We start from the raw sequence: 26,878 nt of genomic DNA, 5'->3' as shown, positions 1-26,878 counted from the left end.
AACAGTGGCTCTGACATTGCTGTGGTGTCCCAGAGAAGAGGAAATTTGGGCCCTCACTGCTCTGGTGTCACAGAGAGGGGGAAAGTTGGGCTCTAACTGCTATGGTGTCTCCAACAGGGTAATCCTGGGCCTAAAATTGCTGTCGTTTCACAGAGAGGAGCAATTTTGGGCTGTGGCTGCACTGCTGTCCCAGAGAGTGGAACTTTGGGGCTCACACTGCTCTGGTGTCCTAGAGACGGGGACATTGGAGCTGTCACTGCTGTGTTGTCACAGAGAGAGGAACACTGGAGCTCTCCCTGCTCTGGAGTCACAGAGGAGGAGGAAATTGGGCATGTGACTGCCCTGGTGTCACAGGGAATGGAAGAGTGGGGCTGTCACTGCCGTGGAGTCAGAGAAAGGAGGAAACTTGGTGTGTGACTGCACTGCGGTCACAGCGAGTGGAACTTTGGGGCTCTCACTTCTGTGCTGGAAGAGATGAAGAAATAGGTGCTGTCACTGCGGTTGTGGTGTGAGGGAGAAGAGGAAATTTGGGCCTGTCATTGCTGTGGTGTCACAGAGAGGAGCACTTTGGAGCTCACACTGCTATGATGTCACAGATAGGGTAACACTGGCTCTGATATTGCTGTGGTGTCACAGAGAGGAGGAAATTAGGCCTCTCCCTGCTGTGTTGTCACAGAGAGGGGGAAATTTGGGCTCTCACTGCTGTTGTATCAGTGAGTGCGTAACATTGGAGCTGTCATTGTTGTGGTGACCCAGAGAAGATTAAATTGGAGCTCACACTTCTATGGTGTCCTAGACAGAGGAACTCTGGGCCTGACATTGCTGTGGTGTAACAGAGAGGAGGCAATTTGAGGCTGTCATTACTGTGATTTCACAGAGAGGGGAAGAGTTGGCCTGTCACTGCTGTGGTTTCAGCGAGAGAGTGAAATGGAGGTAGTTAGAGCTGTGATGTTACAGACAGGGGAATACTGGGACTCGGAGTGCACTGCTGTCACCGAGAGCGGAACTTTGGGGCTCTCACTGCTGTGGTGTCACAGAGAGAGAAACAGCGGTGTTGTCGCTGCTGTGGTGTCAGAGAGTGGAACACTGGGCCTGACATTGGTGTGGTTTCCCAGAGAGGAGGCAATTTTGGCTGTCACCTCTCTGGTTTCACAGAGAGGGCAACTTTTGGCTGTCCCTGCTGTGGTGTCCCAGAGACGGGAATATTGGAGCTGTCACTGCTGTGGTGTCTGAGAGACGGAAACACTGGGCCTGTCATTGCTGTGCTGTCATGGAGAGGAGCACGTTGGAGCTCACACTGCTATGATGTCACAGGTAGGGTAACAGTGGCTCTGACATTGCTGTGGTGTCCCAGAGAAGAGGAAATTTGGGCCCTCACTGCTCTGGTGTCACAGAGAGGGCTAAAGTTGGGCTCTAACTGCTATGGTGTCTCCAACAGGGTAATCCTGGGCCTAAAATTGCTGTCGTTTCACAGAGAGGAGCAATTTTGGGCTGTGGCTGCACTGCTGTCCCAGAGAGTGGAACTTTGGGGCTCACACTGCTCTGGTATCCTAGAGACGGGGACATTGGAGCTGTCACTGCTGTGTTGTCACAGAGAGAGGAACACTGGAGCTCTCCCTGCTCTGGAGTCACAGAGGAGGAGGAAATTGGGCATGTGACTGCCCTGGTGTCACAGGGAATGGAAGAGTGGGGCTGTCACTGCCGTGGAGTCCGAGAAAGGAGGAAATTTGGTGTGTGACTGCACTGCGGTCACAGCGAGTGGAACTTTGGGGCTCTCACTTCTGTGGTGGAAGAGATGAAGCAATAGGTGCTGTCACTGCTGTTGTGGTGTGAGGGAGAAGAGGAAATTTGGGCCTGTCATTGCTGTGGTGTCACAGAGAGGAGCACTTTGGAGCTCACACTGCTATGATGTCACAGATAGGGTAACACTGGCTCTGATATTGCTGTGGTGTCACAGAGAGGAGGAAATTAGGCCTCTCCCTGCTGTGTTGTCACAGAGAGGGGGAAATTTGGGCTCTCACTGCTGTTGTATCAGTGAGGGCGTAACACTGGAGCTGTCATTGTTGTGGTGACCCAGAGAAGATTAAATTGGAGCTCACACTTCTATGGTGTCCTAGACAGAGGAACTCTGGGCCTGACATTGCTGTGGTGTAACAGAGAGGAGGCAATTTGGGGCTGTCATTACTGTGATTCCACAGAGAGGGGAATAGTCGGGTTGTCACTGCTGTGGTTTCAGCGAGAGAGTGAAATGGAGGTAGTTAGAGCTGTGATGTTACAGACAGGGGAATCCTGGGACTCGGAGTGCACTGCTGTCACCGAGAGCGGAACTTTGGGGCTCTCACTGCTGTGGTGTCACAGAGAGAGAAACAGCGGTGTTGTCGCTGCTGTGGTGTCAGAGAGTGGAACACTGGGCCTGACATTGGTGTGGTTTCCCAGAGAGGAGGCAATTTTGGCTGTCACCTCTCTGGTTTCACAGAGAGGGCAACTTTTGGCTGTCCCTGCTGTGGTGTCACGGAGACGGGAATATTGGAGCTGTCACTGCTGTGGTGTCTGAGAGAGGGAAACACTGGGCCTGTCATTGCTGTGCTGTCATGGAGAGGAGCACGTTGGAGCTCACACTGCTATGATGTCACAGGTAGGGTAACAGTGGCTCTGACATTGCTGTGGTGTCCCAGAGAAGAGGAAATTTGGGCCCTCACTGCTCTGGTGTCACAGAGAGGGGGAAAGTTGGGCTCTAACTGCTATGGTGTCTCCAACAGGGTAATCCTGGGCCTAAAATTGCTGTCGTTTCACAGAGAGGAGCAATTTTGGGCTGTGGCTGCACTGCTGTCCCAGAGAGTGGAACTTTGGGGCTCACACTGCTCTGGTGTCCTAGAGACGGGGACATTGGAGCTGTCACTGCTGTGTTGTCACAGAGAGAGGAACACTGGAGCTCTCCCTGCTCTGGAGTCACAGAGGAGGAGGAAATTGGGCATGTGACTGCCCTGGTGTCACAGGGAATGGAAGAGTGGGGCTGTCACTGCCGTGGAGTCAGAGAAAGGAGGAAATTTGGTGTGTGACTGCACTGCGGTCACAGCGAGTGGAACTTTGGGGCTCTCACTTCTGTGCTGGAAGAGATGAAGAAATAGGTGCTGTCACTGCGGTTGTGGTGTGAGGGAGAAGAGGAAATTTGGGCCTGTCATTGCTGTGGTGTCACAGAGAGGAGCACTTTGGAGCTCACACTGCTATGATGTCACAGATAGGGTAACACTGGCTCTGATATTGCTGTGGTGTCACAGAGAGGAGGAAATTAGGCCTCTCCCTGCTGTGTTGTCACAGAGAGGGGGAAATTTGGGCTCTCACTGCTGTTGTATCAGTGAGTGCGTAACATTGGAGCTGTCATTGTTGTGGTGACCCAGAGAAGATTAAATTGGAGCTCACACTTCTATGGTGTCCTAGACAGAGGAACTCTGGGCCTGACATTGCTGTGGTGTAACAGAGAGGAGGCAATTTGAGGCTGTCATTACTGTGATTTCACAGAGAGGGGAAGAGTTGGCCTGTCACTGCTGTGGTTTCAGCGAGAGAGTGAAATGGAGGTAGTTAGAGCTGTGATGTTACAGACAGGGGAATACTGGGACTCGGAGTGCACTGCTGTCACCGAGAGCGGAACTTTGGGGCTCTCACTGCTGTGGTGTCACAGAGAGAGAAACAGCGGTGTTGTCGCTGCTGTGGTGTCAGAGAGTGGAACACTGGGCCTGACATTGGTGTGGTTTCCCAGAGAGGAGGCAATTTTGGCTGTCACCTCTCTGGTTTCACAGAGAGGGCAACTTTTGGCTGTCCCTGCTGTGGTGTCCCAGAGACGGGAATATTAAAGCTGTCACTGCTGTGGTGTCTGAGAGACGGAAACACTGGGCCTGTCATTGCTGTGCTGTCATGGAGAGGAGCACGTTGGAGCTCACACTGCTATGATGTCACAGGTAGGGTAACAGTGGCTCTGACATTGCTGTGGTGTCCCAGAGAAGAGGAAATTTGGGCCCTCACTGCTCTGGTGTCACAGAGAGGGCTAAAGTTGGGCTCTAACTGCTATGGTGTCTCCAACAGGGTAATCCTGGGCCTAAAATTGCTGTCGTTTCACAGAGAGGAGCAATTTTGGGCTGTGGCTGCACTGCTGTCCCAGAGAGTGGAACTTTGGGGCTCACACTGCTCTGGTATCCTAGAGACGGGGACATTGGAGCTGTCACTGCTGTGTTGTCACAGAGAGAGGAACACTGGAGCTCTCCCTGCTCTGGAGTCACAGAGGAGGAAATTGGGCATGTGACTGCCCTGGTGTCACAGGGAATGGAAGAGTGGGGCTGTCACTGCCGTGGAGTCCGAGAAAGGAGGAAATTTGGTGTGTGACTGCACTGCGGTCACAGCGAGTGGAACTTTGGGGCTCTCACTTCTGTGGTGGAAGAGATGAAGCAATAGGTGCTGTCACTGCTGTTGTGGTGTGACGGAGAAGAGGAAATTTGGGCCTGTCATTGCTGTGGTGTCACAGAGAGGAGCACTTTGGAGCTCACACTGCTATGATGTCACAGATAGGGTAACACTGGCCCTGACATTGCTGTGGTGTCACAGAGAGGAGGAAATTAGGCCTCTCCCTGCTGTGTTGTCACAGAGAGGGGGAAATTAGGCCTCTCCCTGCTGTGTTGTCACAGAGAGGGGGAAATTTGGGCTCTCACTGCTGTTGTATCAGTGAGGGCGTAACATTGGAGCTGTCATTGTTGTGGTGACCCAGAGAAGATTAAATTGGAGCTCACACTTCTATGGTGTCCTAGACAGAGGAACTCTGGGCCTGACATTGCTGTGGTGTAACAGAGAGGAGGCAATTTGAGGCTGTCATTACTCTGATTTCACAGGGAGGGGAAGAGTCGGGCTGTCACTGCTGTGGTTTCAGCGAGAGAGTGAAATGGAGGTAGTTAGAGCTGTGATGTTACAGACAGGGGAATCCTGGGACTCGGAGTGCACTGCTGTCACCGAGAGCGGAACTTTGGGGCTCTCACTGCTGTGGTGTCACAGAGAGAGAAACAGCGGTGTTGTCGCTGCTGTGGTGTCAGAGAGTGGAACACTGGGCCTGACATTGGTGTGGTTTCCCAGAGAGGAGGCAATTTTGGCTGTCACTTCTCTGGTTTCACAGAGAGGGCAACTTTTGGCTGTCCCTGCTGTGGTGTCACGGAGACGGGAATATTGGAGCTGTCACTGCTGTGGTGTCTGAGAGAGGGAAACACTGGGCCTGTCATTGCTGTGCTGTCATGGAGAGGAGCACGTTGGAGCTCACACTGCTATGATGTCACAGGTAGGGTAACAGTGGCTCTGACATTGCTGTGGTGTCCCAGAGAAGAGGAAATTTGGGCCCTCACTGCTCTGGTGTCACAGAGAGGGCTAAAGTTGGGCTCTAACTGCTATGCTGTCTCCAACAGGGTAATCCTGGGCCTAAAATTGCTGTCGTTTCACAGAGAGGAGCAATTTTGGGCTGTGGCTGCACTGCTGTCCCAGAGAGTGGAACTTTGGGGCTCACACTGCTCTGGTGTCCCAGAGACGGGGACATTGGAGCTGTCACTGCTGTGTTGTCACAGAGAGAGGAACACTGGAGCTCTCCCTGCTCTGGAGTCACAGAGGAGGAGGAAATTGGGCATGTGACTGCCCTGGTGTTACAGGGAATGGAAGAGTGGGGCTGTCACTGCCGTGGAGTCAGAAAAAGGAGGAAATTTGATGTGTGACTGCACTGCGGTCACAGCGAGTGGAACTTTGGGGCTCTCACTTCTGTGGTGGAAGAGATGAAGCAATAGGTGCTGTCACTGCGGTTGTGGTGTGAGGGAGAAGAGGAAATTTGGGCCTGTCATTGCTGTGGTGTCACAGAGAGGAGCGCTTTGGAGCTCACACTGCAATGATGTCACAGATAGGGTAACACTGGCTCTGATATTGCTGTGTTGTCACAGAGAGGAGGAAATTAGGCCTCTCCCTGCTGTGTTGTCACAGAGAGGGGGAAATTTGTGCTCTCACTGCTGTTGTATCAGTGAGGGCGTAACATTGGAGCTGTCATTGTTGTGGTGACCCAGAGAAGATTAAATTGGAGCTCACACTTCTATGGTGTCCTAGACAGAGGAACTCTGGGCCTGACATTGCTGTGGTGTAACAGAGAGGAGGCAATTTGGGGCTGTCATTACTGTGATTTCACGGGGAGGGGAAGAGTTGGGCTGTCACTGTTGTGGTTTCAGCGAGAGAGTGAAATGGAGATAGTTAGAGCTGTGATGTTACAGACAGGGGAATACTGGGACTCGGAGTGCACTGCTGTCACCGAGAGCGGAACTTTGGGGCTCTCACTGCTGTGGTGTCACAGAGAGAGAAACAGCGGTGTTGTCGCTGCTGTGGTGTCAGAGAGTAGAACACTGGGCCTGACATTGGTGTGGTTTCACAGAGAGGAGGCAATTTTGGCTGTCACCTCTCTGGTTTCACAGAGAGGGCAACTTTTTGGCTGTCCCTGCTGTGGTGTCACGGAGTTGGGAATATTGGAGCTGTCACTGCTGTGGTGTCTGAGAGAGGGAAACACTGGGCCTGTCATTGCTGTGCTGTCATGGAGAGGAGCACGTTGGAGCTCACACTGCTATGATGTCACAGGTAGGGTAACAGTGGCTCTGACATTGCTGTGGTGTCCCAGAGAAGAGGAAATTTGGGCCCTCATTGCTCTGGTGTCACAGAGAGGGGTAAAGTTGGGCTCTAACTGCTATGGTGTCTCCAACAGGGTAATCCTGGGCCTAAAATTGCTGTCGTTTCACAGACAGGAGCAATTTTGGGCTGTGGCTGCACTGCTGTCCCAGAGAGTGGAACTTTGGGGCTCACACTGCTCTGGTGTCCCAGAGACGGGAACATTGGAGCTGTAACTGCTGTGTTGTCACAGAGAGAGGAACACTGGAGCTCTCCCTGCTCTGGAGTCACAGAGGAGGAGGAAATTGGGCATGTGACTGCCCTGGTGTCACAGGGAATGGAAGAGTGGGGCTGTCACTGCCGTGGAGTCAGAGAAAGGAGGAAATTTGGTGTGTGACTGCACTGCGGTCACAGCGAGTGGAACTGTGGGGCTCTCACTTCTGTGGTGGAAGAGATGAAGAAATAGGTGCTGTCACTGCTGTTGTGGTGTGACGGAGAAGAGGAAATTTGGGCCTGTCATTGCTGTGGTGTCACAGAGAGGAGCACTTTGGAGCTCACACTGCTATGATGTCACAGATAGGGTAACACTGGCCCTGACATTGCTGTGGTGTCACAGAGAGGAGGAAATTAGGCCTCTCCCTGCTGTGTTGTCACAGAGAGGGGGAAATTAGGCCTCTCCCTGCTGTGTTGTCACAGAGAGGGGGAAATTTGGGCTCTCACTGCTGTTGTATCAGTGAGGGCGTAACATTGGAGCTGTCATTGTTGTGGTGACCCAGAGAAGATTAAATTGGAGCTCACACTTCTATGGGGTCCTAGACAGAGGAACTCTGGGCCTGACATTGCTGTGGTGTAACAGAGAGGAGGCAATTTGAGGCTGTCATTACTCTGATTTCACAGGGAGGGGAAGAGTCGGGCTGTCACTGCTGTGGTTTCAGCGAGAGAGTGAAATGGAGGTAGTTAGAGCTGTGATGTTACAGACAGGGGAATCCTGGGACTCGGAGTGCACTGCTGTCACCGAGAGCGGAACTTTGGGGCTCTCACTGCTGTGGTGTCACAGAGAGAGAAACAGCGGTGTTGTCGCTGCTGTGGTGTCAGAGAGTGGAACACTGAGCCTGACGTTGGTGTGGTTTGACAGAGAGGAGGCAATTTTGGCTGTCACCTCTCTGGTTTCACAGAGAGGGCAACTTTTTGGCTGTCCCTGCTGTGGTGTCACGGAGACGGGAATATTGGAGCTGTCACTGCTGTGGTGTCTGAGAGAGGGAAACACTGGGCCTGTCATTGCTGTGCTGTCATGGAGAGGAGCACGTTGGAGCTCACACTGCTATGATGTCACAGGTAGGGTAACAGTGGCTCTGACATTGCTGTGGTGTCCCAGAGAAGAGGAAATTTGGGCCCTCACTGCTCTGGTGTCACAGAGAGGGGGAAAGTTGGGCTCTAACTGCTATGGTGTCTCCAACAGGGTAATCCTGGGCCTAAAATTGCTGTCCTTTCACAGAGAGGAGCAATTTTGGGCTGTGGCTGCACTGCTGTCCCAGAGAGTGGAACTTTGGGGCTCACACTGCTCTGGTGTCCCAGAGACGGGAACATTGGAGCTGTCACTGCTGTGTTGTCACAGAGAGAGGAACACTGGAGCTCTCCCTGTTCTGGAGTCGTGGAGAGGAGGAAATTGGGCATGTCACTGCCCTGGTGTCACAGGGAATGGAAGAGTGGGGCTGTCACTGCCGTGGAGTCAGAGAAAGGAGGAAATTTGGTGTGTGACTGCACTGCGGTCACAGCGAGTGGAACTTTGGGGCTCTCACTTCTGTGGTGGAAGAGATGAAGAAATAGGTGCTGTCACTGCTATTGTGGTGTGACGGAGAAGAGGAAATTTGGGCCTGTCATTGCTGTGGTGTCACGGAGAGGAGCACTTTGGAGCTCACACTGCTATGATGTCACAGATAGGGTAACACTGGCTCTGATATTGCTGTGGTGTCACAGAGAGGAGGAAATTAGGCCTCTCCCTGCTGTGTTGTCACAGAGAGGGGGAAATTTGGGCTCTCACTGCTGTTGTATCAGTGAGGGCATAACACTGGGGCTGTCATTGTTGTGGTGTCCCAGTGAGGATTAAATTGGAGCTCACACTTCTATGGTGTCCTAGACAGAGGAACTCTGGGCCTGACATTGCTGTGGTGTAACAGAGAGGAGGCAATTTGGGGCTGTCATAACTGTGATTTCACAGGGAGGGGAAGAGTTGGGCTGTCACTGTTGTGGTTTCCGCGAGAGAGTGAAATGGAGATAGTTAGAGCTGTGATGTTACAGACAGGGGAATACTGGGACTCGGAGTGCACTGCTGTCACCGAGAGCGGAACTTTGGGGCTCTCACTGCTGTGGTGTCACAGAGAGAGAAACAGCGGTGTTGTCGCTGCTGTGGTGTCAGAGAGTGGAACACTGGGCCTGACATTGGTGTGGTTTGACAGAGAGGAGGCAATTTTGGCTGTCACCTCTCTGGTTTCACAGAGAGGGCAACTTTTTGGCTGTCCCTGCTGTGGTGTCACGGAGACGGGAATATTGGAGCTGTCAATGCTGTGGTGTCTGAGAGAGGGAAACACTGGGCCTGTCATTGCTGTGCTGTCATGGAGAGGAGAATGTTGGAGCTCACACTGCTATGATGTCACAGGTCGGGTTACAGTGGCTCTGACATTGCTGTGGTGTCCCAGAGAAGAGGAAATTTGGGCCCTCACTGCTCTGGTGTCACAGAGAGGGGTAAAGTTGGGCTCTAACTGCTATGGTGTCTCCAACAGGGTAATCCTGGGCCTAAAATTGCTGTCGTTTCACAGACAGGAGCAATTTTGGGCTGTGGCTGCACTGCTGTCCCAGAGAGTGGAACTTTGGGGCTCACACTGCTCTGGTGTCCTAGAGACGGGGACATTGGAGCTGTCACTGCTGTGTTGTCACAGAGAGAGGAACACTGGAGCTCTCCCTGTTCTGGAGTCACAGAGGAGGAGGAAATTGGGCATGTGACTGCCCTGGTGTCACAGGGAATGGAAGAGTGGGGCTGTCACTGCCGTGGAGTCAGAGAAAGGAGGAAATTTGGTGTGTGACTGCACTGCGGTCACAGCGAGTGGAACTTTGGGGCTCTCACTTCTGTGCTGGAAGAGATGAAGCAATAGGTGCTGTCACTGCGGTTGTGGTGTGAGGGAGAAGAGGAAATTTGGGCCTGTCATTGCTGTGGTGTCACAGAGAGGAGCACTTTGGAGCTCACACTGCTATGATGTCACAGATAGGGTAACACTGGCTCTGATATTGCTGTGGTGTCACAGAGAGGAGGAAATTAGGCCTCTCCCTGCTCTGGTGTCACAGAGAGGGGGAAATTTGGGCTCTCACTGCTGTTGTATCAGTGAGTGCGTAACATTGGAGCTGTCATTGTTGTGGTGACCCAGAGAAGATTAAATTGGAGCTCACACTTCTATGGTGTCCTAGACAGAGGAACTCTGGGCCTGACATTGCTGTGGTGTAACAGAGAGGAGGCAATTTGAGGCTGTCATTACTGTGATTTCACAGAGAGGGGAAGAGTTGGCCTGTCACTGCTGTGGTTTCAGCGAGAGAGTGAAATGGAGGTAGTTAGAGCTGTGATGTTACAGACAGGGGAATACTGGGACTCGGAGTGCACTGCTGTCACCGAGAGCGGAACTTTGGGGCTCTCACTGCTGTGGTGTCACAGAGAGAGAAACAGCGGTGTTGTCGCTGCTGTGGTGTCAGAGAGTAGAACACTGGGCCTGACATTGGTGTGGTTTCCCAGAGAGGAGGCAATTTTGGCTGTCACCTCTCTGGTTTCACAGAGAGGGCAACTTTTGGCTGTCCCTGCTGTGGTGTCCCAGAGACGGGAATATTAAAGCTGTCACTGCTGTGGTGTCTGAGAGACGGAAACACTGGGCCTGTCATGCTGTCATGGAGAGGAGCACGTTGGAGCTCACACTGCTATGATGTCACAGGTAGGGTAACAGTGGCTCTGACATTGCTGTGGTGTCCCAGAGAAGAGGAAATTTGGGCCCTCACTGCTCTGGTGTCACAGAGAGGGGTAAAGTTGGGCTCTAACTGCTATGGTGTCTCCAACAGGGTAATCCTGGGCCTAAAATTGCTGTCGTTTCACAGAGAGGAGCAATTTTGGGCTGTGGCTGCACTGCTGTCCCAGAGAGTGGAACTTTGGGGCTCACACTGCTCTGGTATCCTAGAGACGGGGACATTGGAGCTGTCACTGCTGTGTTGTCACAGAGAGAGGAACACTGGAGCTCTCCCTGCTCTGGAGTCACAGAGGAGGAAATTGGGCATGTGACTGCCCTGGTGTCACAGGGAATGGAAGAGTGGGGCTGTCACTGCCGTGGAGTCCGAGAAAGGAGGAAATTTGGTGTGTGACTGCACTGCGGTCACAGCGAGTGGAACTTTGGGGCTCTCACTTCTGTGGTGGAAGAGATGAAGCAATAGGTGCTGTCACTGCTGTTGTGGTGTGACGGAGAAGAGGAAATTTGGGCCTGTCATTGCTGTGGTGTCACAGAGAGGAGCACTTTGGAGCTCACACTGCTATGATGTCACAGATAGGGTAACACTGGCTCTGATATTGCTGTGGTGTCACAGAGAGGAGGAAATTAGGCCTCTCCCTGCTGTGTTGTCACAGAGAGGGGGAAATTAGGCCTCTCCCTGCTGTGTTGTCACAGAGAGGGGGAAATTTGGGCTCTCACTGCTGTTGTATCAGTGAGGGCGTAACATTGGAGCTGTCATTGTTGTGGTGACCCAGAGAAGATTAAATTGGAGCTCACACTTCTATGGTGTCCTAGACAGAGGAACTCTGGGCCTGACATTGCTGTGGTGTAACAGAGAGGAGGCAATTTGGGGCTGTCATTACTGTGATTTCACAGAGAGGGGAAGAGTCGGGCTGTCACTGCTGTGGTTTCAGCGAGAGAGTGAAATGGAGGTAGTTAGAGCTGTGATGTTACAGACAGGGGAATACTGGGACTCGGAGTGCACTGCTGTCACCGAGAGCGGAACTTTGGGGCTCTCACTGCTGTGGTGTCACAGAGAGAGAAACAGCGGTGTTGTCGCTGCTGTGGTGTCAGAGAGTAGAACACTGGGCCTGACATTGGTGTGGTTTCACAGAGAGGAGGCAATTTTGGCTGTCACCTCTCTGGTTTCACAGAGAGGGCAACTTTTTGGCTGTCCCTGCTGTGGTGTCACGGAGACGGGAATATTGGAGCTGTCAATGCTGTGGTGTCTGAGAGAGGGAAACACTGGGCCTGTCATTGCTGTGCTGTCATGGAGAGGAGCACGTTGGAGCTCACACTGCTATGATGTCACAGGTAGGGTAACAGTGGCTCTGACATTGCTGTGGTGTCCCAGAGAAGAGGAAATTTGGGCCCTCACTGCTCTGGTGTCACAGAGAGGGTTAAAGTTGGGCTCTAACTGCTATGCTGTCTCCAACAGGGTAATCCTGGGCCTAAAATTGCTGTCGTTTCACAGAGAGGAGCAATTTTGGGCTGTGGCTGCACTGCTGTCCCAGAGAGTGGAACTTTGGGGCTCACACTGCTCTGGTGTCCCAGAGACGGGGACATTGGAGCTGTCACTGCTGTGTTGTCACAGAGAGAGGAACACTGGAGCTCTCCCTGCTCTGGAGTCACAGAGGAGGAGGAAATTGGGCATGTGACTGCCCTGGTGTCACAGGGAATGGAAGAGTGGGGCTGTCACTGCCGTGGAGTCCGAGAAAGGAGGAAATTTGGTGTGTGACTGCACTGCGGTCACAGCGAGTGGAACTTTGGGGCTCTCACTTCTGTGGTGGAAGAGATGAAGCAATAGGTGCTGTCACTGCTGTTGTGGTGTGAGGGAGAAGAGGAAATTTGGGCCTGTCATTGCTGTGGTGTCACAGAGAGGAGCACTTTGGAGCTCACACTGCTATGATGTCACAGATAGGGTAACACTGGCTCTGATATTGCTGTGGTGTCACAGAGAGGAGGAAATTAGGCCTCTCCCTGCTGTGTTGTCACAGAGAGGGGGAAATTTGGGCTCTCACTGCTGTTGTATCAGTGAGGGCGTAACACTGGAGCTGTCATTGTTGTGGTGACCCAGAGAAGATTAAATTGGAGCTCACACTTCTATGGTGTCCTAGACAGAGGAACTCTGGGCCTGACATTGCTGTGGTGTAACAGAGAGGAGGCAATTTGGGGCTGTCATTACTGTGATTCCACAGAGAGGGGAATAGTCGGGTTGTCACTGCTGTGGTTTCAGCGAGAGAGTGAAATGGAGGTAGTTAGAGCTGTGATGTTACAGACAGGGGAATCCTGGGACTCGGAGTGCACTGCTGTCACCGAGAGCGGAACTTTGGGGCTCTCACTGCTGTGGTGTCACAGAGAGAGAAACAGCGGTGTTGTCGCTGCTGTGGTGTCAGAGAGTGGAACACTGGGCCTGACATTGGTGTGGTTTCCCAGAGAGGAGGCAATTTTGGCTGTCACCTCTCTGGTTTCACAGAGAGGGCAACTTTTGGCTGTCCCTGCTGTGGTGTCACGGAGACGGGAATATTGGAGCTGTCACTGCTGTGGTGTCTGAGAGAGGGAAACACTGGGCCTGTCATTGCTGTGCTGTCATGGAGAGGAGCACGTTGGAGCTCACACTGCTATGATGTCACAGGTAGGGTAACAGTGGCTCTGACATTGCTGTGGTGTCCCAGAGAAGAGGAAATTTGGGCCCTCACTGCTCTGGTGTCACAGAGAGGGGGAAAGTTGGGCTCTAACTGCTATGGTGTCTCCAACAGGGTAATCCTGGGCCTAAAATTGCTGTCGTTTCACAGAGAGGAGCAATTTTGGGCTGTGGCTGCACTGCTGTCCCAGAGAGTGGAACTTTGGGGCTCACACTGCTCTGGTGTCCTAGAGACGGGGACATTGGAGCTGTCACTGCTGTGTTGTCACAGAGAGAGGAACACTGGAGCTCTCCCTGCTCTGGAGTCACAGAGGAGGAGGAAATTGGGCATGTGACTGCCCTGGTGTCACAGGGAATGGAAGAGTGGGGCTGTCACTGCCGTGGAGTCAGAGAAAGGAGGAAATTTGGTGTGTGACTGCACTGCGGTCACAGCGAGTGGAACTTTGGGGCTCTCACTTCTGTGCTGGAAGAGATGAAGAAATAGGTGCTGTCACTGCGGTTGTGGTGTGAGGGAGAAGAGGAAATTTGGGCCTGTCATTGCTGTGGTGTCACAGAGAGGAGCACTTTGGAGCTCACACTGCTATGATGTCACAGATAGGGTAACACTGGCTCTGATATTGCTGTGGTGTCACAGAGAGGAGGAAATTAGGCCTCTCCCTGCTGTGTTGTCACAGAGAGGGGGAAATTTGGGCTCTCACTGCTGTTGTATCAGTGAGTGCGTAACATTGGAGCTGTCATTGTTGTGGTGACCCAGAGAAGATTAAATTGGAGCTCACACTTCTATGGTGTCCTAGACAGAGGAACTCTGGGCCTGACATTGCTGTGGTGTAACAGAGAGGAGGCAATTTGAGGCTGTCATTACTGTGATTTCACAGAGAGGGGAAGAGTTGGCCTGTCACTGCTGTGGTTTCAGCGAGAGAGTGAAATGGAGGTAGTTAGAGCTGTGATGTTACAGACAGGGGAATACTGGGACTCGGAGTGCACTGCTGTCACCGAGAGCGGAACTTTGGGGCTCTCACTGCTGTGGTGTCACAGAGAGAGAAACAGCGGTGTTGTCGCTGCTGTGGTGTCAGAGAGTGGAACACTGGGCCTGACATTGGTGTGGTTTCCCAGAGAGGAGGCAATTTTGGCTGTCACCTCTCTGGTTTCACAGAGAGGGCAACTTTTGGCTGTCCCTGCTGTGGTGTCCCAGAGACGGGAATATTAAAGCTGTCACTGCTGTGGTGTCTGAGAGACGGAAACACTGGGCCTGTCATTGCTGTGCTGTCATGGAGAGGAGCACGTTGGAGCTCACACTGCTATGATGTCACAGGTAGGGTAACAGTGGCTCTGACATTGCTGTGGTGTCCCAGAGAAGAGGAAATTTGGGCCCTCACTGCTCTGGTGTCACAGAGAGGGCTAAAGTTGGGCTCTAACTGCTATGGTGTCTCCAACAGGGTAATCCTGGGCCTAAAATTGCTGTCGTTTCACAGAGAGGAGCAATTTTGGGCTGTGGCTGCACTGCTGTCCCAGAGAGTGGAACTTTGGGGCTCACACTGCTCTGGTATCCTAGAGACGGGGACATTGGAGCTGTCACTGCTGTGTTGTCACAGAGAGAGGAACACTGGAGCTCTCCCTGCTCTGGAGTCACAGAGGAGGAAATTGGGCATGTGACTGCCCTGGTGTCACAGGGAATGGAAGAGTGGGGCTGTCACTGCCGTGGAGTCCGAGAAAGGAGGAAATTTGGTGTGTGACTGCACTGCGGTCACAGCGAGTGGAACTTTGGGGCTCTCACTTCTGTGGTGGAAGAGATGAAGCAATAGGTGCTGTCACTGCTGTTGTGGTGTGACGGAGAAGAGGAAATTTGGGCCTGTCATTGCTGTGGTGTCACAGAGAGGAGCACTTTGGAGCTCACACTGCTATGATGTCACAGATAGGGTAACACTGGCCCTGACATTGCTGTGGTGTCACAGAGAGGAGGAAATTAGGCCTCTCCCTGCTGTGTTGTCACAGAGAGGGGGAAATTAGGCCTCTCCCTGCTGTGTTGTCACAGAGAGGGGGAAATTTGGGCTCTCACTGCTGTTGTATCAGTGAGGGCGTAACATTGGAGCTGTCATTGTTGTGGTGACCCAGAGAAGATTAAATTGGAGCTCACACTTCTATGGTGTCCTAGACAGAGGAACTCTGGGCCTGACATTGCTGTGGTGTAACAGAGAGGAGGCAATTTGAGGCTGTCATTACTCTGATTTCACAGGGAGGGGAAGAGTCGGGCTGTCACTGCTGTGGTTTCAGCGAGAGAGTGAAATGGAGGTAGTTAGAGCTGTGATGTTACAGACAGGGGAATCCTGGGACTCGGAGTGCACTGCTGTCACCGAGAGCGGAACTTTGGGGCTCTCACTGCTGTGGTGTCACAGAGAGAGAAACAGCGGTGTTGTCGCTGCTGTGGTGTCAGAGAGTGGAACACTGGGCCTGACATTGGTGTGGTTTCCCAGAGAGGAGGCAATTTTGGCTGTCACTTCTCTGGTTTCACAGAGAGGGCAACTTTTGGCTGTCCCTGCTGTGGTGTCACGGAGACGGGAATATTGGAGCTGTCACTGCTGTGGTGTCTGAGAGAGGGAAACACTGGGCCTGTCATTGCTGTGCTGTCATGGAGAGGAGCACGTTGGAGCTCACACTGCTATGATGTCACAGGTAGGGTAACAGTGGCTCTGACATTGCTGTGGTGTCCCAGAGAAGAGGAAATTTGGGCCCTCACTGCTCTGGTGTCACAGAGAGGGCTAAAGTTGGGCTCTAACTGCTATGCTGTCTCCAACAGGGTAATCCTGGGCCTAAAATTGCTGTCGTTTCACAGAGAGGAGCAATTTTGGGCTGTGGCTGCACTGCTGTCCCAGAGAGTGGAACTTTGGGGCTCACACTGCTCTGGTGTCCCAGAGACGGGGACATTGGAGCTGTCACTGCTGTGTTGTCACAGAGAGAGGAACACTGGAGCTCTCCCTGCTCTGGAGTCACAGAGGAGGAGGAAATTGGGCATGTGACTGCCCTGGTGTTACAGGGAATGGAAGAGTGGGGCTGTCACTGCCGTGGAGTCAGAAAAAGGAGGAAATTTGATGTGTGACTGCACTGCGGTCACAGCGAGTGGAACTTTGGGGCTCTCACTTCTGTGGTGGAAGAGATGAAGCAATAGGTGCTGTCACTGCGGTTGTGGTGTGAGGGAGAAGAGGAAATTTGGGCCTGTCATTGCTGTGGTGTCACAGAGAGGAGCGCTTTGGAGCTCACACTGCAATGATGTCACAGATAGGGTAACACTGGCTCTGATATTGCTGTGTTGTCACAGAGAGGAGGAAATTAGGCCTCTCCCTGCTGTGTTGTCACAGAGAGGGGGAAATTTGTGCTCTCACTGCTGTTGTATCAGTGAGGGCGTAACATTGGAGCTGTCATTGTTGTGGTGACCCAGAGAAGATTAAATTGGAGCTCACACTTCTATGGTGTCCTAGACAGAGGAACTCTGGGCCTGACATTGCTGTGGTGTAACAGAGAGGAGGCAATTTGGGGCTGTCATTACTGTGATTTCACGGGGAGGGGAAGAGTTGGGCTGTCACTGTTGTGGTTTCAGCGAGAGAGTGAAATGGAGATAGTTAGAGCTGTGATGTTACAGACAGGGGAATACTGGGACTCGGAGTGCACTGCTGTCACCGAGAGCGGAACTTTGGGGCTCTCACTGCTGTGGTGTCACAGAGAGAGAAACAGCGGTGTTGTCGCTGCTGTGGTGTCAGAGAGTAGAACACTGGGCCTGACATTGGTGTGGTTTCACAGAGAGGAGGCAATTTTGGCTGTCACCTCTCTGGTTTCACAGAGAGGGCAACTTTTTGGCTGTCCCTGCTGTGGTGTCACGGAGTTGGGAATATTGGAGCTGTCACTGCTGTGGTGTCTGAGAGAGGGAAACACTGGGCCTGTCATTGCTGTGCTGTCATGGAGAGGAGCACGTTGGAGCTCACACTGCTATGATGTCACAGGTAGGGTAACAGTGGCTCTGACATTGCTGTGGTGTCCCAGAGAAGAGGAAATTTGGGCCCTCATTGCTCTGGTGTCACAGAGAGGGGTAAAGTTGGGCTCTAACTGCTATGGTGTCTCCAACAGGGTAATCCTGGGCCTAAAATTGCTGTCGTTTCACAGACAGGAGCAATTTTGGGCTGTGGCTGCACTGCTGTCCCAGAGAGTGGAACTTTGGGGCTCACACTGCTCTGGTGTCCCAGAGACGGGAACATTGGAGCTGTCACTGCTGTGTTGTCACAGAGAGAGGAACACTGGAGCTCTCCCTGCTCTGGAGTCACAGAGGAGGAGGAAATTGGGCATGTGACTGCCCTGGTGTCACAGGGAATGGAAGAGTGGGGCTGTCACTGCCGTGGAGTCAGAGAAAGGAGGAAATTTGGTGTGTGACTGCACTGCGGTCACAGCGAGTGGAACTGTGGGGCTCTCACTTCTGTGGTGGAAGAGATGAAGAAATAGGTGCTGTCACTGCTGTTGTGGTGTGACGGAGAAGAGGAAATTTGGGCCTGTCATTGCTGTGGTGTCACAGAGAGGAGCACTTTGGAGCTCACACTGCTATGATGTCACAGATAGGGTAACACTGGCCCTGACATTGCTGTGGTGTCACAGAGAGGAGGAAATTAGGCCTCTCCCTGCTGTGTTGTCACAGAGAGGGGGAAATTAGGCCTCTCCCTGCTGTGTTGTCACAGAGAGGGGGAAATTTGGGCTCTCACTGCTGTTGTATCAGTGAGGGCGTAACATTGGAGCTGTCATTGTTGTGGTGACCCAGAGAAGATTAAATTGGAGCTCACACTTCTATGGGGTCCTAGACAGAGGAACTCTGGGCCTGACATTGCTGTGGTGTAACAGAGAGGAGGCAATTTGAGGCTGTCATTACTCTGATTTCACAGGGAGGGGAAGAGTCGGGCTGTCACTGCTGTGGTTTCAGCGAGAGAGTGAAATGGAGGTAGTTAGAGCTGTGATGTTACAGACAGGGGAATCCTGGGACTCGGAGTGCACTGCTGTCACCGAGAGCGGAACTTTGGGGCTCTCACTGCTGTGGTGTCACAGAGAGAGAAACAGCGGTGTTGTCGCTGCTGTGGTGTCAGAGAGTGGAACACTGAGCCTGACGTTGGTGTGGTTTGACAGAGAGGAGGCAATTTTGGCTGTCACCTCTCTGGTTTCACAGAGAGGGCAACTTTTTGGCTGTCCCTGCTGTGGTGTCACGGAGACGGGAATATTGGAGCTGTCACTGCTGTGGTGTCTGAGAGAGGGAAACACTGGGCCTGTCATTGCTGTGCTGTCATGGAGAGGAGCACGTTGGAGCTCACACTGCTATGATGTCACAGGTAGGGTAACAGTGGCTCTGACATTGCTGTGGTGTCCCAGAGAAGAGGAAATTTGGGCCCTCACTGCTCTGGTGTCACAGAGAGGGGGAAAGTTGGGCTCTAACTGCTATGGTGTCTCCAACAGGGTAATCCTGGGCCTAAAATTGCTGTCCTTTCACAGAGAGGAGCAATTTTGGGCTGTGGCTGCACTGCTGTCCCAGAGAGTGGAACTTTGGGGCTCACACTGCTCTGGTGTCCCAGAGACGGGAACATTGGAGCTGTCACTGCTGTGTTGTCACAGAGAGAGGAACACTGGAGCTCTCCCTGTTCTGGAGTCGTGGAGAGGAGGAAATTGGGCATGTCACTGCCCTGGTGTCACAGGGAATGGAAGAGTGGGGCTGTCACTGCCGTGGAGTCAGAGAAAGGAGGAAATTTGGTGTGTGACTGCACTGCGGTCACAGCGAGTGGAACTTTGGGGCTCTCACTTCTGTGGTGGAAGAGATGAAGAAATAGGTGCTGTCACTGCTATTGTGGTGTGACGGAGAAGAGGAAATTTGGGCCTGTCATTGCTGTGGTGTCACGGAGAGGAGCACTTTGGAGCTCACACTGCTATGATGTCACAGATAGGGTAACACTGGCTCTGATATTGCTGTGGTGTCACAGAGAGGAGGAAATTAGGCCTCTCCCTGCTGTGTTGTCACAGAGAGGGGGAAATTTGGGCTCTCACTGCTGTTGTATCAGTGAGGGCATAACACTGGGGCTGTCATTGTTGTGGTGTCCCAGTGAGGATTAAATTGGAGCTCACACTTCTATGGTGTCCTAGACAGAGGAACTCTGGGCCTGACATTGCTGTGGTGTAACAGAGAGGAGGCAATTTGGGGCTGTCATAACTGTGATTTCACAGGGAGGGGAAGAGTTGGGCTGTCACTGTTGTGGTTTCCGCGAGAGAGTGAAATGGAGGTAGTTAGAGCTGTGATGTTACAGACAGGGGAATCCTGGGACTCGGAGTGCACTGCTGTCACCGAGAGCGGAACTTTGGGGCTCTCACTGCTGTGGTGTCACAGAGAGAGAAACAGCGGTGTTGTCGCTGCTGTGGTGTCAGAGAGTGGAACACTGGGCCTGACATTGGTGTGGTTTCCCAGAGAGGAGGCAATTTTGGCTGTCACCTCTCTGGTTTCACAGAGAGGGCAACTTTTTGGCTGTCTCTGCTGTTGTGTCACGGAGACGGGAATATTGGAGCTGTCACTGCTGTGGTGTCTGAGAGAGGGAAACACTGGGCCTGTCATTGCTGTGCTGTCATGGAGAGGAGCACGTTGGAGCTCACACTGCTATGATGTCACAGGTAGGGTAACAGTGGCTCTGACATTGCTGTGGTGTCCCAGAGAAGAGGAAATTTGGGCCCTCACTGCTCTGGTGTCACAGAGAGGGGGAAAGTTGGGCTCTAACTGCTATGGTGTCTCCAACAGGGTAATCCTGGGCCTAAAATTGCTGTCGTTTCACAGAGAGGAGCAATTTTGGGCTGTGGCTGCACTGCTGTCCCAGAGAGTGGAACTTTGGGGCTCACACTGCTCTGGTGTCCTAGAGACGGGGACATTGGAGCTGTCACTGCTGTGTTGTCACAGAGAGAGGAACACTGGAGCTCTCCCTGCTCTGGAGTCACAGAGGAGGAGGAAATTGGGCATGTGACTGCCCTGGTGTCACAGGGAATGGAAGAGTGGGGCTGTCACTGCCGTGGAGTCAGAGAAAGGAGGAAATTTGGTGTGTGACTGCACTGCGGTCACAGCGAGTGGAACTTTGGGGCTCTCACTTCTGTGCTGGAAGAGATGAAGAAATAGGTGCTGTCACTGCGGTTGTGGTGTGACGGAGAAGAGGAAATTTGGGCCTGTCATTGCTGTGGTGTCACAGAGAGGAGCACTTTGGAGCTCACACTGCTATGATGTCACAGATAGGGTAACACTGGCTCTGATATTGCTGTGGTGTCACAGAGAGGAGGAAATTAGGCCTCTCCCTGCTGTGTTGTCACAGAGAGGGGGAAATTAGGCCTCTCCCTGCTGTGTTGTCACAGAGAGGGGGAAATTTGGGCTCTCACTGCTGTTGTATCAGTGAGGGCGTAACATTGGAGCTGTCATTGTTGTGGTGACCCAGAGAAGATTAAATTGGAGCTCACACTTCTATGGTGTCCTAGACAGAGGAACTCTGGGCCTGACATTGCTGTGGTGTAACAGAGAGGAGGCAATTTGGGGCTGTCATTACTGTGATTTCACAGAGAGGGGAAGAGTCGGGCTGTCACTGCTGTGGTTTCAGCGAGAGAGTGAAATGGAGGTAGTTAGAGCTGTGATGTTACAGACAGGGGAATACTGGGACTCGGAGTGCACTGCTGTCACCGAGAGCGGAACTTTGGGGCTCTCACTGCTGTGGTGTCACAGAGAGAGAAACAGCGGTGTTGTCGCTGCTGTGGTGTCAGAGAGTAGAACACTGGGCCTGACATTGGTGTGGTTTCACAGAGAGGAGGCAATTTTGGCTGTCACCTCTCTGGTTTCACAGAGAGGGCAACTTTTTGGCTGTCCCTGCTGTGGTGTCACGGAGACGGGAATATTGGAGCTGTCAATGCTGTGGTGTCTGAGAGAGGGAAACACTGGGCCTGTCATTGCTGTGCTGTCATGGAGAGGAGCACGTTGGAGCTCACACTGCTATGATGTCACAGGTAGGGTAACAGTGGCTCTGACATTGCTGTGGTGTCCCAGAGAAGAGGAAATTTGGGCCCTCACTGCTCTGGTGTCACAGAGAGGGTTAAAGTTGGGCTCTAACTGCTATGCTGTCTCCAACAGGGTAATCCTGGGCCTAAAATTGCTGTCGTTTCACAGAGAGGAGCAATTTTGGGCTGTGGCTGCACTGCTGTCCCAGAGAGTGGAACTTTGGGGCTCACACTGCTCTGGTGTCCCAGAGACGGGGACATTGGAGCTGTCACTGCTGTGTTGTCACAGAGAGAGGAACACTGGAGCTCTCCCTGCTCTGGAGTCACAGAGGAGGAGGAAATTGGGCATGTGACTGCCCTGGTGTCACAGGGAATGGAAGAGTGGGGCTGTCACTGCCGTGGAGTCCGAGAAAGGAGGAAATTTGGTGTGTGACTGCACTGCGGTCACAGCGAGTGGAACTTTGGGGCTCTCACTTCTGTGGTGGAAGAGATGAAGCAATAGGTGCTGTCACTGCTGTTGTGGTGTGAGGGAGAAGAGGAAATTTGGGCCTGTCATTGCTGTGGTGTCACAGAGAGGAGCACTTTGGAGCTCACACTGCTATGATGTCACAGATAGGGTAACACTGGCTCTGATATTGCTGTGGTGTCACAGAGAGGAGGAAATTAGGCCTCTCCCTGCTGTGTTGTCACAGAGAGGGGGAAATTTGGGCTCTCACTGCTGTTGTATCAGTGAGGGCGTAACACTGGAGCTGTCATTGTTGTGGTGACCCAGAGAAGATTAAATTGGAGCTCACACTTCTATGGTGTCCTAGACAGAGGAACTCTGGGCCTGACATTGCTGTGGTGTAACAGAGAGGAGGCAATTTGGGGCTGTCATTACTGTGATTCCACAGAGAGGGGAATAGTCGGGTTGTCACTGCTGTGGTTTCAGCGAGAGAGTGAAATGGAGGTAGTTAGAGCTGTGATGTTACAGACAGGGGAATCCTGGGACTCGGAGTGCACTGCTGTCACCGAGAGCGGAACTTTGGGGCTCTCACTGCTGTGGTGTCACAGAGAGAGAAACAGCGGTGTTGTCGCTGCTGTGGTGTCAGAGAGTGGAACACTGGGCCTGACATTGGTGTGGTTTCCCAGAGAGGAGGCAATTTTGGCTGTCACCTCTCTGGTTTCACAGAGAGGGCAACTTTTGGCTGTCCCTGCTGTGGTGTCACGGAGACGGGAATATTGGAGCTGTCACTGCTGTGGTGTCTGAGAGAGGGAAACACTGGGCCTGTCATTGCTGTGCTGTCATGGAGAGGAGCACGTTGGAGCTCACACTGCTATGATGTCACAGGTAGGGTAACAGTGGCTCTGACATTGCTGTGGTGTCCCAGAGAAGAGGAAATTTGGGCCCTCACTGCTCTGGTGTCACAGAGAGGGGGAAAGTTGGGCTCTAACTGCTATGGTGTCTCCAACAGGGTAATCCTGGGCCTAAAATTGCTGTCGTTTCACAGAGAGGAGCAATTTTGGGCTGTGGCTGCACTGCTGTCCCAGAGAGTGGAACTTTGGGGCTCACACTGCTCTGGTGTCCTAGAGACGGGGACATTGGAGCTGTCACTGCTGTGTTGTCACAGAGAGAGGAACACTGGAGCTCTCCCTGCTCTGGAGTCACAGAGGAGGAGGAAATTGGGCATGTGACTGCCCTGGTGTCACAGGGAATGGAAGAGTGGGGCTGTCACTGCCGTGGAGTCAGAGAAAGGAGGAAATTTGGTGTGTGACTGCACTGCGGTCACAGCGAGTGGAACTTTGGGGCTCTCACTTCTGTGCTGGAAGAGATGAAGAAATAGGTGCTGTCACTGCGGTTGTGGTGTGAGGGAGAAGAGGAAATTTGGGCCTGTCATTGCTGTGGTGTCACAGAGAGGAGCACTTTGGAGCTCACACTGCTATGATGTCACAGATAGGGTAACACTGGCTCTGATATTGCTGTGGTGTCACAGAGAGGAGGAAATTAGGCCTCTCCCTGCTGTGTTGTCACAGAGAGGGGGAAATTTGGGCTCTCACTGCTGTTGTATCAGTGAGTGCGTAACATTGGAGCTGTCATTGTTGTGGTGACCCAGAGAAGATTAAATTGGAGCTCACACTTCTATGGTGTCCTAGACAGAGGAACTCTGGGCCTGACATTGCTGTGGTGTAACAGAGAGGAGGCAATTTGAGGCTGTCATTACTGTGATTTCACAGAGAGGGGAAGAGTTGGCCTGTCACTGCTGTGGTTTCAGCGAGAGAGTGAAATGGAGGTAGTTAGAGCTGTGATGTTACAGACAGGGGAATACTGGGACTCGGAGTGCACTGCTGTCACCGAGAGCGGAACTTTGGGGCTCTCACTGCTGTGGTGTCACAGAGAGAGAAACAGCGGTGTTGTCGCTGCTGTGGTGTCAGAGAGTGGAACACTGGGCCTGACATTGGTGTGGTTTCCCAGAGAGGAGGCAATTTTGGCTGTCACCTCTCTGGTTTCACAGAGAGGGCAACTTTTGGCTGTCCCTGCTGTGGTGTCCCAGAGACGGGAATATTAAAGCTGTCACTGCTGTGGTGTCTGAGAGACGGAAACACTGGGCCTGTCATTGCTGTGCTGTCATGGAGAGGAGCACGTTGGAGCTCACACTGCTATGATGTCACAGGTAGGGTAACAGTGGCTCTGACATTGCTGTGGTGTCCCAGAGAAGAGGAAATTTGGGCCCTCACTGCTCTGGTGTCACAGAGAGGGCTAAAGTTGGGCTCTAACTGCTATGGTGTCTCCAACAGGGTAATCCTGGGCCTAAAATTGCTGTCGTTTCACAGAGAGGAGCAATTTTGGGCTGTGGCTGCACTGCTGTCCCAGAGAGTGGAACTTTGGGGCTCACACTGCTCTGGTATCCTAGAGACGGGGACATTGGAGCTGTCACTGCTGTGTTGTCACAGAGAGAGGAACACTGGAGCTCTCCCTGCTCTGGAGTCACAGAGGAGGAAATTGGGCATGTGACTGCCCTGGTGTCACAGGGAATGGAAGAGTGGGGCTGTCACTGCCGTGGAGTCCGAGAAAGGAGGAAATTTGGTGTGTGACTGCACTGCGGTCACAGCGAGTGGAACTTTGGGGCTCTCACTTCTGTGGTGGAAGAGATGAAGCAATAGGTGCTGTCACTGCTGTTGTGGTGTGACGGAGAAGAGGAAATTTGGGCCTGTCATTGCTGTGGTGTCACAGAGAGGAGCACTTTGGAGCTCACACTGCTATGATGTCACAGATAGGGTAACACTGGCCCTGACATTGCTGTGGTGTCACAGAGAGGAGGAAATTAGGCCTCTCCCTGCTGTGTTGTCACAGAGAGGGGGAAATTAGGCCTCTCCCTGCTGTGTTGTCACAGAGAGGGGGAAATTTGGGCTCTCACTGCTGTTGTATCAGTGAGGGCGTAACATTGGAGCTGTCATTGTTGTGGTGACCCAGAGAAGATTAAATTGGAGCTCACACTTCTATGGTGTCCTAGACAGAGGAACTCTGGGCCTGACATTGCTGTGGTGTAACAGAGAGGAGGCAATTTGAGGCTGTCATTACTCTGATTTCACAGGGAGGGGAAGAGTCGGGCTGTCACTGCTGTGGTTTCAGCGAGAGAGTGAAATGGAGGTAGTTAGAGCTGTGATGTTACAGACAGGGGAATCCTGGGACTCGGAGTGCACTGCTGTCACCGAGAGCGGAACTTTGGGGCTCTCACTGCTGTGGTGTCACAGAGAGAGAAACAGCGGTGTTGTCGCTGCTGTGGTGTCAGAGAGTGGAACACTGGGCCTGACATTGGTGTGGTTTCCCAGAGAGGAGGCAATTTTGGCTGTCACTTCTCTGGTTTCACAGAGAGGGCAACTTTTGGCTGTCCCTGCTGTGGTGTCACGGAGACGGGAATATTGGAGCTGTCACTGCTGTGGTGTCTGAGAGAGGGAAACACTGGGCCTGTCATTGCTGTGCTGTCATGGAGAGGAGCACGTTGGAGCTCACACTGCTATGATGTCACAGGTAGGGTAACAGTGGCTCTGACATTGCTGTGGTGTCCCAGAGAAGAGGAAATTTGGGCCCTCACTGCTCTGGTGTCACAGAGAGGGCTAAAGTTGGGCTCTAACTGCTATGCTGTCTCCAACAGGGTAATCCTGGGCCTAAAATTGCTGTCGTTTCACAGAGAGGAGCAATTTTGGGCTGTGGCTGCACTGCTGTCCCAGAGAGTGGAACTTTGGGGCTCACACTGCTCTGGTGTCCCAGAGACGGGGACATTGGAGCTGTCACTGCTGTGTTGTCACAGAGAGAGGAACACTGGAGCTCTCCCTGCTCTGGAGTCACAGAGGAGGAGGAAATTGGGCATGTGACTGCCCTGGTGTTACAGGGAATGGAAGAGTGGGGCTGTCACTGCCGTGGAGTCAGAAAAAGGAGGAAATTTGATGTGTGACTGCACTGCGGTCACAGCGAGTGGAACTTTGGGGCTCTCACTTCTGTGGTGGAAGAGATGAAGCAATAGGTGCTGTCACTGCGGTTGTGGTGTGAGGGAGAAGAGGAAATTTGGGCCTGTCATTGCTGTGGTGTCACAGAGAGGAGCGCTTTGGAGCTCACACTGCAATGATGTCACAGATAGGGTAACACTGGCTCTGATATTGCTGTGTTGTCACAGAGAGGAGGAAATTAGGCCTCTCCCTGCTGTGTTGTCACAGAGAGGGGGAAATTTGTGCTCTCACTGCTGTTGTATCAGTGAGGGCGTAACATTGGAGCTGTCATTGTTGTGGTGACCCAGAGAAGATTAAATTGGAGCTCACACTTCTATGGTGTCCTAGACAGAGGAACTCTGGGCCTGACATTGCTGTGGTGTAACAGAGAGGAGGCAATTTGGGGCTGTCATTACTGTGATTTCACGGGGAGGGGAAGAGTTGGGCTGTCACTGTTGTGGTTTCAGCGAGAGAGTGAAATGGAGATAGTTAGAGCTGTGATGTTACAGACAGGGGAATACTGGGACTCGGAGTGCACTGCTGTCACCGAGAGCGGAACTTTGGGGCTCTCACTGCTGTGGTGTCACAGAGAGAGAAACAGCGGTGTTGTCGCTGCTGTGGTGTCAGAGAGTAGAACACTGGGCCTGACATTGGTGTGGTTTCACAGAGAGGAGGCAATTTTGGCTGTCACCTCTCTGGTTTCACAGAGAGGGCAACTTTTTGGCTGTCCCTGCTGTGGTGTCACGGAGTTGGGAATATTGGAGCTGTCACTGCTGTGGTGTCTGAGAGAGGGAAACACTGGGCCTGTCATTGCTGTGCTGTCATGGAGAGGAGCACGTTGGAGCTCACACTGCTATGATGTCACAGGTAGGGTAACAGTGGCTCTGACATTGCTGTGGTGTCCCAGAGAAGAGGAAATTTGGGCCCTCATTGCTCTGGTGTCACAGAGAGGGGTAAAGTTGGGCTCTAACTGCTATGGTGTCTCCAACAGGGTAATCCTGGGCCTAAAATTGCTGTCGTTTCACAGACAGGAGCAATTTTGGGCTGTGGCTGCACTGCTGTC

This window comes from Cyanistes caeruleus, unplaced genomic scaffold (assembly GCF_971803275.1).
Source record: "Cyanistes caeruleus unplaced genomic scaffold, bCyaCae1.hap1.1 HAP1_SCAFFOLD_11, whole genome shotgun sequence".
NCBI classification, from domain to species: Eukaryota; Metazoa; Chordata; class Aves; order Passeriformes; family Paridae; genus Cyanistes; species Cyanistes caeruleus.
The sequence above is the reverse complement of the archived record's forward strand: the minus strand, read 5'-3'. Positions refer to the sequence as shown.